Source organism: Pinus tabuliformis, chromosome 8, assembly GCF_031772625.1.
Source record: "Pinus tabuliformis cultivar Carrire ecotype Pingquan chromosome 8, CPIR1, whole genome shotgun sequence".
NCBI lineage: Eukaryota > Viridiplantae > Streptophyta > Pinopsida > Pinales > Pinaceae > Pinus > Pinus tabuliformis.
Window position 1 is genome coordinate 977652726 of NC_142294.1, and position 13703 is coordinate 977666428.

The following is a 13703-nucleotide window of genomic DNA, read 5'->3' on the forward strand; positions in this document are numbered from 1 at the left end:
GATAAAATGTGAACGAATATTCTCATTTGCACATCGGCTGTATCTATTTCATAAATTTCAAAATAATCAGTCATCTTCTTGGTATGTTGCTGGGCTATATAGGTACCAATGCCATCAAAAGTAGTGATCTTACTTTGGTAGTCCTGGGGCATGGCACCTAAGTTTCCTGGTAATATCAGGGGGGGCATATCTGTTGGCCCTTGATGTTGGTAATGGTGGAACAATAACTAGCATTGGAACAACAGTGGATGTTTGAGTTTGGGGTGGAGAGCTAGGGGTGATGGTCTGATGTGGAGTGTTTTTAGGTTAAGAGATACAAGGGAATGATAATGAGCTTGCAAAAACGAAAGTGATTATAGAGGGATTATGTGTTCCTTTAGTGGTAAGATAAGATTATGGTGAGTTCTGCAAATATCTATCAATTGACAAATTGGCTGCTTGGAGCTCTATTTCTTGGATGAACACTGGGTCTTGGACTAGGTCTGCTAATTCAGAATCGGATGAAGTCCTAAACAAAGAGGTCTCAAAGTATTCATCAAAGGGTTGGTCTTCAAGGTAAATCCACCTAACAGGACAGGATGAGGATCTGAAGGTGGGTCAAGACTAATAGAATTTTCTTGTCTTCTAAGAATTCTGGGGATCAGATTGGGATTCTCAAACACTTATGGTGGATTTGGATCGGGGTTAACTCTAGTGTAACGAGTCCTTTATAAAGCCAGATTTTTGGGTTTTGTTTTTCGTTTTCTTAAAGGATATCAAAACAACCTTTAATTATTTCTTTAAGATGCTTTTAGATTTAAGGTTTAAATTTTATTAAAGATTTGTTTTGATTGAGGAATTGTCCTTCCCCAGGGGAGTCGCCACTATGTTATCACTTATATTTTCCTTGAAGTTGTTAGAAGAAGGAAAGGGGTCTGAGGTAACCAGAAACCAACTTTTAAGTATAGAATCTAGCCAATCTGTACTCAGAGAGGGCTCTCTCTTTATGATTTAGCTTTGTTTATGGGATATTAGGCTAGTTATGAAAGCTTGGGGGGTTTTGATTTTGTTTGGTGGTGGAATTCAAGGGCAGATGGATAAAACAAGGTTTTTCAGGCCATTCGGCTATGGACTCAACTGAAGATGGCTTAACTAGATCAGGTTGATTTAACAAAGGGGGCTTTCACAGGGCAAGATAGCTAAACAAGAGACAAATGATAGCTTAAAAGGGTGAAATGGTCTTGAAAGGGAGGAAGGGCAATTAAGAATCCTTCAACAAAGTTCAAGATGAGGGAAAGTGGGTGATCATTAACAAAAAGCAATTAAGAATTCTTTGTTAAATGACCACAATGATAAACTAAAAGCAAGGAGAAATTAAGAATTCCCTACTTCTGATAGCTTGGAAGAAAACATTAAGAATATAAATGATTTTAAAGATAGAATGCAGTAAAGCTCTTTTTGAAATATACGTTTTCGTTTACCATTCAAATATGAAACACATATGAATATTTAAACAAGAAAACAGTAAAAACATAAGATATAGAATACTTATTTGTTGCTCGTTTGACACGAGAATCTTGTAAAAGTCCTTTGCTTTATCACTTTGTCCAGCCAGCCATACAACAGTTGTTCAACAACACTTCTATTCCAAAATAAGGTGTTTACAGAAATGTCTAAGAATCCACCCTTAGTACTTCGAATAAGGAAGTACTTATACAAAATTTACAACAAAATATCTCCTAACTAAGAGAGCTATATTCTTGGAAAACTAAATATCTTTTACATGAATGTAGTGACAAATGGTCTCGAAAGTAGAAACTGAATGTGAACTGTTTGTTTGTTGTCCCTATTTTTGTTGGAGATAGAGGCAAGTCCTATGAATATGCATCTCACTGTGTTGCTCGTAATTCTGTGTTTGCTTATTGATTTTGGCTTTTCACTGATACTCTTTTACCTGTGACTAATACTCTTTACCTATTTTATAATCATTCATATTCTTTTACCAAAATTGACAATGGTAAATACTTCAATTTACTTCACTTTTTACCATGGTAAATGATAAGATGTTTGTCATGTCAGTCCACCAATCGTTTCTCAGTATTCTTGTCCTTATCAATTTTCTAAAGTTTTCATCTGCTTCTGTGTATTTTACAAAATTTGGTTGCACTGGAATCAAGTGCCTCACTTCATGCTCAACATAAAACAGGTTCTCCAAACTATCATAGAGAACTCTCCTTCTGGGTAGTGCCTTGGGTGTAGATGAACTGGCTTGGATATTAGCATAATGATATAATTTGTTGACATAATCATCCTGCCTCATTAGCTTTTCATTGATGACTAAAGGACTTGGAAGTCCTTTACTTTGTAAGATGCCAAATTTCCCCATAAATTCATCTATGTCTTCCTGCATATTTTAACATTTTCATTCCAGGTTTCGCATTAGATTCATTTTGGTCAATACTTTCTTTACTTCAAGGATGGTTACAATCCTATCCTCAATATTTAGTTGTTCCAACTGATACCTATTTCTGTTGTTTAGAAAGTTTATTAATCTAATGGCTTCTGCAGGTTTCCCTCCTAGTTCTTCCTTGGTATTTTCAATCTCTTGAAGAGCAACTTTCACTAAGTCAATTTTTTCAAAAATGATTTGAATTGATGACCAAACATCATTGATTGATTCAATGATGTTGTTCCATAATATCTTTTTGATATCATTTAAAAGCTTTTCAAATGTAAGATCCTTTTCTAGTGTTTTAACCTGTTGAGTCAAGCCTTTGTTTTTCCTTACCTCTTTAGCAAAAACAAATTTTGACACATCATACTTATTCTCTAAAGTAATGAATCTTTCTTTTACCTTTTGCAGTTTAGTGACCTGGAGCTTCATTTCCTCCATGGACTTGATCAACTCTTTTGTTCTCTGACTTGAGGTTCCCACCTGTCATGTACCTGTACCTGTACCTGTTACTTCAGTAGTTTTAGATTTTGCCAAAGGGACATTTGGTGCTAGATGTTATAGACATTTTTGGGCACTACAACCCCAATCATAAATTTCCATAATCCAAGGGCTCTTAAGTCCCTAAAATTGTTGTTCCAACCCCTAAAAGAACAAGGTCAGCTGATTACATCATCTCCTATAAGTTCTCCATGAAAAAATACTCAGAACTGGTCAAAACTAGACCATCTCACATGCTCCATGGTCAAAGTGCGATGCATCACACCTAATGCACACGGGAAGTGTGATGCATGTTGAAAATCACTTCTATGGGGTGCGATGGATGAGAAAAGACAAGTGGCGGAGACAGTTTGCGAGGTGGATGATCATGGAATCTTCCAGAAACTTCTCTTGTGACACTTGCCTCTCAGAATCGCCCAAGGATGACTAAGAGATCAATGAGATCTCCAAGTGGAATCAAGAAATATCAGAGAGAAGACACTAATAAAAAACCCAGAGCTAACTCATACCTCTGCAAATATCTATATATAGATCTCTCATCCCAGAGATCCAGGGGTTAGAGGCTAGAATTTTGTATCTTGTAAGGAAGTACTGTTGGTTTCTTGGTGCAATATCATAGTGTTGGGTGATCTAAGCTTTTCATGAGGTGAAGAAGGGCTTTCTTGCTGAGAGAATGATGCTGGTTCAGAACAATTGGTTGTAATCCTCTTTGCTCTTTGTTGATTATGAATAGATCTATTCAAGTTTTCCTCCACATTCTTGTATGATTGATGATTTATGAATTTGTGTGGTCAATGTACATCTAGTCCTATATTGTTTATGATAATAGATCTATGTTCTTGGATAGTGTTATGCTGCTTTGATTCTACAGGTACTCTCTGAAGCTGGGTAGATAAGGAAGTGAGTGGCAAAGACCTATCAGAGGAGAGAGGAAACGAGCAAGGAACCAAGCGCAAGATAGAGGTTGGTCTCCTTATTCTTCTCTCATCTATTTCTCATAAAGGAAAACAAAAGTAGTTTTTAGTTTGTTTGTTTCTAAGGTAGCTACCAGCCTTAGTGGGACTAGCAGCTCTGCATAGACACTAGTTTCCCCGATAACAAAATGGCGACCATACTGGGGAGCGAATAGATTGTTTGTTCATCTACATTTGTTTACTTTATAAACTTACAGACGGAGCCTGAAGTCAAGCCAGCTAGCCTTCGAACTGCATTTGCTATGCAAGTGTTTAGTAGATCAACGCTGCTTCAGTCTATCTCCAGGTTTTGTTTATGAATTAAATGATTGATTTACAAGCTCTCTAATTTCCCTCGTGGTGGCTCTAGTAACCTCCTTAGATCTACCCCTGTGATTGATTTACTGATTACCACTTGCTCGGCCTAAATCCCTGAACTGAACTGCAAACTGTGACCCAGAACCCAGTCAAAGTCCCGTCCCTAGTCCAACGCACTGTCTGTTCTGTGAACTTCAAATGCATCACACTTCCTGAGTGTAGTAGGTGCATTGCATTTCAGTTTCACTGTGTTACAGGTGCGCTGATCAGACAAGGTCTTGTTCCTAAATTTTGGTTTCTGTGTTCACTCTTTTCAGCTCTATTCAGGAGTTTTGCTGCCTGTAGTCAGTACACCTCTATTGAAGCCCCTTTCCTTGCTGTTATTCCACCTCCATTTTGCAAAGAACTGTAAATGATTTTATGTATTTTTTAGTCATTTTCAATTCTCCTTTACAAAGAAGTAGCGTAGTTGTACTGTCGTTTCTTGATTTGAAAGTATCGCAAGTGTCATTTTCAGTCATAGAAGAGAATATGATTATTCTTGATAGTCGATTACATTGTTACTCTTGTATTTGATTTGAATTAGTAGTTTTTCAAGTGTTGAAAGCAAGTTTTCAATTCAAAATAACAAAGTGTCGTCATTATCCTCATTTTGTTTTGAAAAGAAACTTGATTAGTAATTGTCGCTTTGAAAAATAATTCAGATTTGCGTGTAGCTTTATTTTTATCATTCACACCTTAAGAAGGTTGAAAACAAATACATGCATGTGCATTTGCATTTAGATTGTTTGTTGGTTTGATTTAGGACAGTGCATATAGTGTGTGCTCTCTGCTCTTTGTTGAAAGAACGCCATCTCTCTTTCCTTAGTAGCTAGGATTTTCATTGCAAAAAGAAGATTAAACGACTGTTTATCATCTTAGATTGCATTTTAGGAATTGCACATCTACATCACGCGGTGAACCTGAAAGGAATTTTTTTTAAGCAAGATCAACCATAAAATAAATTTAATGAATCTAAAAACGCTTTGGAACCTAACGCACAACATCTAGAAGTCTAGGCTAGAGACGTATTCCGGCGTCGTAAAGCCTGGTAACTTTTGTTTTCACTGTTGGTTGGGTGATTCCTCCACTTTGAGACGATAAGTGCTAGTACGGACTTGTGCTCCCACATACCGTCGAGTATATTTTGGGAGACCACAATAGGCTTAATCCTTTATCCATAGGAAGCCGTGTCTGCCACCCTATCGATCGCAATGCATTGAACACAACATTCGGGAAGATTGACTGCCGTACTGTAAAAAGTATTTTGCAATTTTGCGATTGGTTTGGTAATCCCTTTGTCTAGATTTCCAGAGTAGTCTCTTTCGTTCCTTTTTAGACTCCTTAAAGGAAAAGGTCCATCTGAGCACTTGTCACTTCAAGCTCATTAAAAATCAAAGGCGACTAGAGTCATATTTTATTTTTTCTCGAATCTTAAAAATTGAAAAAGCAAGTTGTGTCAAAGCATATAAAATTTATTTTAATCGGAATAACGTCACTGTTCCCTCGTTGGTCTTAGAAGTTAGTCTCCCTTCATCGCAAGTTCTTGTAGAATCGCTAGGAAATCTTTTGGATAGACTAGATATGTCTGAACAACCGTCGACATCCAGGATTGTGTCATCTGACACAGAAGCGGCAGAGCCTCCTGCTGCTACTCCAACGATGTTTTCGGTATACCATATGTCCTGGCAAGTTATCAACAACAAGCTGGAGTCTAATCAGGGACTGTTTCGACGACATGGTCAGTTCTTATTTCTTCATCCGGATTATCATCTGGTATTTCTTATGTTGAAACTCAACAAATTGATCCAATGTGTCTTCAAAGGCCAATCTACCCTTTAAGTACTGGATTGCCACCATATGGAGGGCAGTATGCCTTTTCATTGTTCCCTCCCGGAGAACAACCATATGGGAGTTTACAACAAAGTTCAGGTCAAAATGGAATTACATCCAGCGGTTGGGTACCGATACTACCTCAGCAACCAAGGGTTGTATATTCAATGCAACCAGTCCACCCTGTGTCAAATATTCCCACTATACCTGCTATGGTGACTGCATCACAAGTACAAGCGCTACCTGTTGTATGTCAACCCCAAGTTTCTCAGGTTGCAATGCAACAACCTCTTGTCTCAACGACTCAACCGCAACCTCAGGTTAGTGCCTCCTTATCTGGAGTGACTCAAGCTCAAACAAGTACTATGACTCCTCATCTTGGTCAATCATCCAGTATTGGACAACAACAAATGTTCCAACAACCAGGGCTGGTTCAATCTCAACAACCGCAATTCCAGCAACCATATCAAGGACCTGAGCAACAAGTCTTTGTAAGTAATGGGAAACTGCATTTCCAAAGTGGTTATCAACAACCATACTATAATGGTTATGCCCATCAACCTTATCAAAGTTACCAGCATCAAATACTTTATGTTGGTATGCAAAGACCTACTGCTCAGGCGATTCCATCTTATCCTGGGTATGCTTCGCCTAACCTGAATCAACAGTTGCCCTTTGTAGCAACTCTAGAATTACCAGATCTAAACCGGCTGACGAATGATCCAATTTCTTACGCCCCTTGATGGCCGACGATTCCGCATAAACTTCCGTAAGATATTCCTAAATTTAATGGAAATCCAGGTGAAGACCCGTTAAATCATGTGATGACCTTTCATCTGTGGTGTTCATCTAATACTCTAAATGATGATTCGATTAGGCTTTGCCTTTTTCAGTGAACGTTAACTGTTCCACAAGCAAAATGGCATATCGAATTGCCTAGAGCTTCATTTGATAACTTCATCACCCTAGCCACAACCTTTTTAACCCATTTTCAGTTACCAATAAGGTACGAAACAGGAACAGAGCTTCTTACCAATTTCAAATAGACAATGGCCACTCACATATCTGATCATATTCATGAGTGGTGATGTGGTCGTAGAATGGTAAAAATGTACATTCCTGATCATCTTTTAGCTAAATGGTTTATTAAGTCATTATTACCTTCCATTATAGAAGATGTGGCAAAGGGAGGAGTCATCACTGAAGAGCAAGTTATTGCTCGTGCGCAATATTTAGACTTGATTTGTACTCAGTCTGGCACTCTCTACAATAAAATCCCTAACGCTCCCAGACAGAATTTTCTGTTCCTCCTCCTCCTAAATCGAACAATGACTCTCATGCCGACAATGGCGTGATTGGTACTACAAACATGAAATCAACAAAGGCTACATCTAAAAAGGCCCGTAAGATTTCTAGGAAAAATTCAAATGAGGAACTTCTCGCCTCGGAAGTAAATGCCATGTCGACCGACAAGGGAAACCAACTGAAGCAACCAGGGGGAAAGAAGAAAAAGAAAGGGAGAAAAAAGAAACAGGATGAGTCATCTCCTAAAAAACCTTCTACAAACCCTTTTGGGCAAAGGAAACCCCCTGTGGGGTGTCAGATATGCGATGAGGATCATCGGACGAGAGATTTTCCACATAAAGCTGAAGTTAAGAAACTCTTTAAGAGTTCAAAAACCTCAGCGGTATTGACTGATCCGTTTCCAAACCTGGGAACCAAACTGGTTGCTAATCAAAATGCTTCCCAATCCCAAGTGCTTATGTTGTCGGTTTCGAAACAGCAAAATGATGCTTTGATAACGACAAGGAATAAAGATTACAGGAATCCACAACTGTCGAACAACAAGGATAAAGATCAACCTAGTAGTTCGACAACAACTTCGACCGAAGTTGTGCCACTCATCATTCCTGAGCTAACGATAAAGCCGCCAAAGGGAGTAGTACATGAATCAACATTTAATCCTTGTGCCAAGGTAGCACAGAATTATAATATAGTAGAGGACCTAGCCCAATTTCCGTCTGCTATGTCGACACTTGAGGTACCACAAAATTTCCCATCCCAAAAGCAGGCTCTATTATCAATAATAGGTGGGATTGAACCAACGGATTCCAATCTTGTATCCTTTAATCACAAAGGATATGACCCTCAATTACCAGCTCAACTAACTTTCCTCATTCAAGTGAAAGCCCTCAACAAAACTGTTCATCAAACAATTATTGATGAGGGGGCATCTACATGTATTATGTCGATGAGTTGCTGGAAAACTTTAGGATATCCACCCTTGTTGCGATCGTCAACGATGTTAAAAGAATTTGATGGATGATCATACACTCCATATGGGATTTTAAGTAACTTGCAAGTTGAACTGGGGGGAAAACAGTAGAAATTGATGTTGAAGTAATCGACGGAAACCTCAATTACAACATCCTACTGGGAAGGCCCTAGATATATGCCATGGCCGCAGTTGTGTCGACCTACTTCAGAAGATTTCATTTCCCTTCCAAGGAGGAATTACAATCGTCGACCAACAAACATTTCTCCCCAACAGTTCACAAGTTACGGGAAGCATTCCAATGATCCATGGAAGCAATCATTCGCTTCAAAATATTGGAGTATACCTCCTGAAAGACCCTACCTTAATGGGTACTTTTGCCCTACCGCTTCCGAGTAATCTAGCGGAAGTGGCCACAGTGGAAACCTGCAATATGAAATCTTCTATATCTAATGCATTCGGAAGATTCCTAAACATTTTGTCAGCATGGATCATCACCATTTTAGAAATATTGTAGCAATCAATTTTCTTGGCCTGGGGGGCAAACCCAAATCAACGCTCATCGAGTGTTTGGATAAATAGGTCTAAGGAATATGGAACCTCTTCAGATCCTTGGTCTCATGTACATTCTATAGACGAAGGAATCATTCAATCAATGATGATAGGAGAGGCACCATGGGAATATTACCACCATCGCTCCCATCTTCCAGATTACCACAAAGATTATTCCAGCAACCTTAATCATCCTTCAGTTTTTTATTTTCTATCAAATACTGTAAATACGGTGGATCCGAGGATGGTTCTTATCTCGTGTCAACCTGGTTAAAAAATGAAACAAGGAGTCATGAGGATAGTTCTTTTACTATGTCAACCTCATTAAAAAATGAAACAAATCCCTTTCCAAATCTCAAAAGTAAACCTTCATTCCAACCACCGAGTTGAATGCAATGAAGCTTGGGGGGCATGCACCTCGATTTGCATTATTATGCTGGGGGCATGCAAACTTATCACGAGCAGTGTTACTGCAGGGTTCAAGCTCGTTAAAAAATAAACCCGCCTCGAGCAGTTTTAATGCAGAATTCAAGCTCGTTAAAAAATAAACATAAGAAATGAGCAAGTGTTTCCCCCAACGTTTAAGCTCATTAAAAAATGAACCAATTTCTGATAAATAACCATCGTGAATGTATTACTTCAGCCTTTGAAGCCTTGGTCGTGTTCTCATCATCACCTCCACTGTATTGGCCGATCATTCACCTCCACTTGATTGTTTACCCCTTTTGAGGAATAGCTGCAAAGAGTGATCTTGTTAGCCATCCTTGTGACACTGTCGTGATTGGAAAATTCCAAACCTTACCTGGAATCAGCTGCTACCTGAATCTATCACTTGTTCCTCAAAAATGAGTCTCCTTTAAGCTCTTTTCAACTGACTCGTAAACTATGAAAAGATTGCCGAGCCATTGGCCTCTCCAGCTCGTTAAAGTAACCGGAAGTGCTATCCCTCCTTTAGATTTTAATCCTTTTGGACCTGAGGGATTATTACACAAAAAGATCGAGCGCTTGTTTTTTTCGACTCGTTAAAATTACCGAAAATTCATCCCTTTTGTATTATTTTATACTTTTTTAGACTTAAGGGATTAGATGACGAAAAAGGATTTTTGGAGTTTCCTTTACGTCCCTTTTCAGACTCTCTAAAATTGAAAAGGACCGAGTTATCTTTGTCGTTAAACTCGTTAAAACCTAATAGCGACAAACTTGTCCATAACAGACAAGAACGAGTTTCACTATCGCTAGGCTCGTTAAAAAATAGCGATGGGTTTGAATGAAGGGAAAGTTATAGAACAAGCATATGTTATCCTCCTCAAGCTTGACAAAAATAAAGAGGTACTGGTCAGCAATGACTAGGGAAAAATTGGGAAGAAAACTTGAAGAAACTTTGTTGGTAGCAAGTCGCTCTTGAACATGACACTTTCACTCCGCATCCGAGTCGGGTTGGGTTGTTCCATTCACTGGTCACATCACCATGGTTCCATCGCACCATCCACATTTGGGGTTAATGCTACCAATCCATCATGTCAATGTCGCCGATATGTTCAAGAGAAGTCGCTTAGAGAATTCACCTGTGTCTCACCCACTATAATACATTTTCGCTCCATTCTTTCATGACCGCCACCCTGAACCTTATATCACCAGATCGTTTTCACCTCCATTAAAATCATTTGCTCCATTCCGTGTCATTGATGTGCGATTCACTAAGGCCCTCCTATGATGGATCGCTTCTTGTTGACATCAGCTCATTATCCAAGAAGTCGATCTAGGAACAACCCTTTCAGTACTTTGAAGCTTGCATGCCTCAATGGCAAGTTTCTCACTTCCGGCGATAGGTTTACATCAATGGCCTTCGACCGAAAGATTTTGCGTGGTGTTCGACGCCAAGTCCCTTATTCACACCATGTGAATTGTACTGCAGTACCTTGAGGGTCATCATCATTATCGGTGATTCCTCTCGTGCTTGTTAACAACTTACATCATTGGCTGGTAATCAGGCGATGTCTTTCCATGTTCGACTTTAGAGCATCTCTCACATGGATCGACTTGTACTTTGAGTGAAGATCGAATGAGGTTGAAGACCTTGGATCTAGTTTCATCCATCCAGGCTAAGATATATATTCAGGAAAATAAAAAGCATCAAATGTACATCATTGCTGCACAGATAATCATCCAATCCAAGGGATGATGGCTCTACCAGAATCATCAGTATACACTCAGACGATTGTTTGTCTTATGTACATGAAAATGAATTTATAAAGCTGAGCATGGGAATGCCTGCCTTAGCTATATCATGAAAGTATTATGAAGATAATGTATTGTATTGTATCTTATTACAGGTTTCCTTCTAGCTCGAAAAAACTTCAGATCCTCATAATAAAGCATTTCACCCGACATCAAAAGATTAACGACCTCATGCTTTAGGGGGCAACTGTTATAGACATTTTTGGGCACTACAACCCCAATCATAAATGTCCATAAACCAAGGGCTCTTAAGTCCCTAAAAGTGTTGTTTCAACCCCTAAAACAACAAGGTCAGCTGATTACATCATCTTCCAGAAGTTCTCCATGAAAAACTACTCAGAACTGGTCAAAATTTGACCATCTCCCCTGCTCCATGGTCAAGGTGCGATGCATCCCACCTAATGCACATGGAAAGTGCGATGCATGTTGAAAATCCCTTCTATGGGGTGTGATGGATGAGAAAAGACAAGTGGCGGAGACAGTTTGCGAGGTGGATGATCATGGAATCTTCCAGAAACTTCTCCTGTGACACTTGCCTCTCAAAATCGCCCAAGGATGAGTAAGAGATCAATGAGATCTCCAAGTGGAATCAAGAACTATCAGAGAGAAGACACTAATCAAAAACCTAGAGCTGACTCATACCTCTGCAAATATCTATATATAGATCTCTCATCCCAGAGATCCGGGGGTTAGAGGCTGGAATTTTGTATCTTGTAAGGAAGTGTTGTTGGTTTCTTGGTGCAATATCATAGTGTTGGGTGATCTAAGCTTTTCATGAGGTGAAGAAGGGCTTTCTTGCTGAGAGGATGATGCTGGGTCAGAACAATTGGTTGTAATCCTCTTTGCTCTTTCTTGATTATCAATAAAGCTATTCAAGTTTTCCTCCACATTCTTGTATGATTGATGATTTATGCATTTGTGTGGTCAATCTACATCTGGTCCTATATTGTTTATGATAATAGATCTATGTTCTTGGATAGTGTTATGCTACTTTGATTCTACAGGTACTCTCTGAAGCTGGGTAGACAAGGAAGCGAGTGGCAAAGACCTATCAGAAGAGAGAGGAAACGAGCAAGGAACCAAGTGCAAGACAGAGGTTGGTCTCCTTATTCTTCTCTCATATATTTCTCATAAAGGAAAACGAAAGTAGTTTTTAGTTTGTTTGTTTCTAAGGTAGCTACTAGCCTTAGTGGGACTAGTAGTTCTGCATAGACACTAGTTTTCCCAATAACACTAGAGCAGTTGGCAATGTAGAAGGGACTGCTGTAGAAACCACTGGCACTACATGTTGTGGAGGTAAATCCCCTCTGCGGACAGAGGCGATCCCTACTAGCCCAGACCGGGTCTAGCAACAATCAAACAATGCTATCACGCAAGTTCCTAATTGCAAATTAAAGGTGGATGATGAGAACCTACTTGGATTCCAACGCTAATATTCGTAGAAGAGACGTCGCTCCCATTCCTTTGCTTTGGCCGGTCACGATCCCCACGATCTCCGTGATTGGACACCTGCACATGCAAAGAACAACACAAATACAAGCATAAAATCCAATAGATGCAATTATATATCAGTCGGAAAAGATATAACTCAACATCAATCATTACAAAGGAGAATGAGAGTGGAACCATAATGATAGTCATCTATTATTGATAAACAAAAAAGAAGAATACAACCATAGTTCTGACGTCAAATCCTCCTTTGGCTGGGTGATCATCTACACAAGTCTTGCAAAGCTTGTTGGGATGGGAAACAAGCCTCTCTCTCCTTGGTGACAAGAATATCCTCACTTAGATTTGGCCTTATGGATGCAAAGAAGGCTCTTGCAACTTCAATCTCTTGAACTCCTGGAATTCTTGCTATCTTAGCACTCTGCTGGAACTAGCTTGCTCAAGGCAAAAGAACAATCTTTTATAGATAGAGGGGAAGGAGATAGGATCAACCACAATATTCATGGGATTGGATTTATCACTAAGAAGCTTCCATGAAAGGTGGCAAACCACTTCGCTTCTATGGAGATTCGAAGCAAAACCATCCTAGCTCAACATAGATTCAGTTTATGAATGGGTTAGGGAGAACCTTCGGAAGTTTGTTTGTTAAAAACTTTACCCAACTGGGTTGGTGCGAGTGTGACTCTGAGACAGAGCGCCAACTAGCGCACCCTCTTTAGAGGATTTCCCCCATTGGCACGGGTAGTACACTGCAGACCCGCGCTAATGCAAAAAGGGTTGTTTTTATGGGTATAAGGCAGGAGATGTCTTCAGGGCATATGAAGCTCACACTTAGAGGAATATAATGCAAGTGGTTTCAGGTTATGTCACTTCTCACAAGTCCCGGAATGAGTCCTCCAATTTACGGGAGAGGGGAAACAGGGACGGTGATAAACGGTGACAAATTACTGTGTAACAGATGCCCCCTAAAGCATGAGGCCCGAGGAAGAGAGAGGGGTGAAATGCTTTCACAAGAACATGCATAACTGAAAACACTACCGCCGGAGAACCTGCGTAAAGAAGTACAACTGATATCTCAAGTACATGACATATGTGGTATGGGCGCAGCCATCCA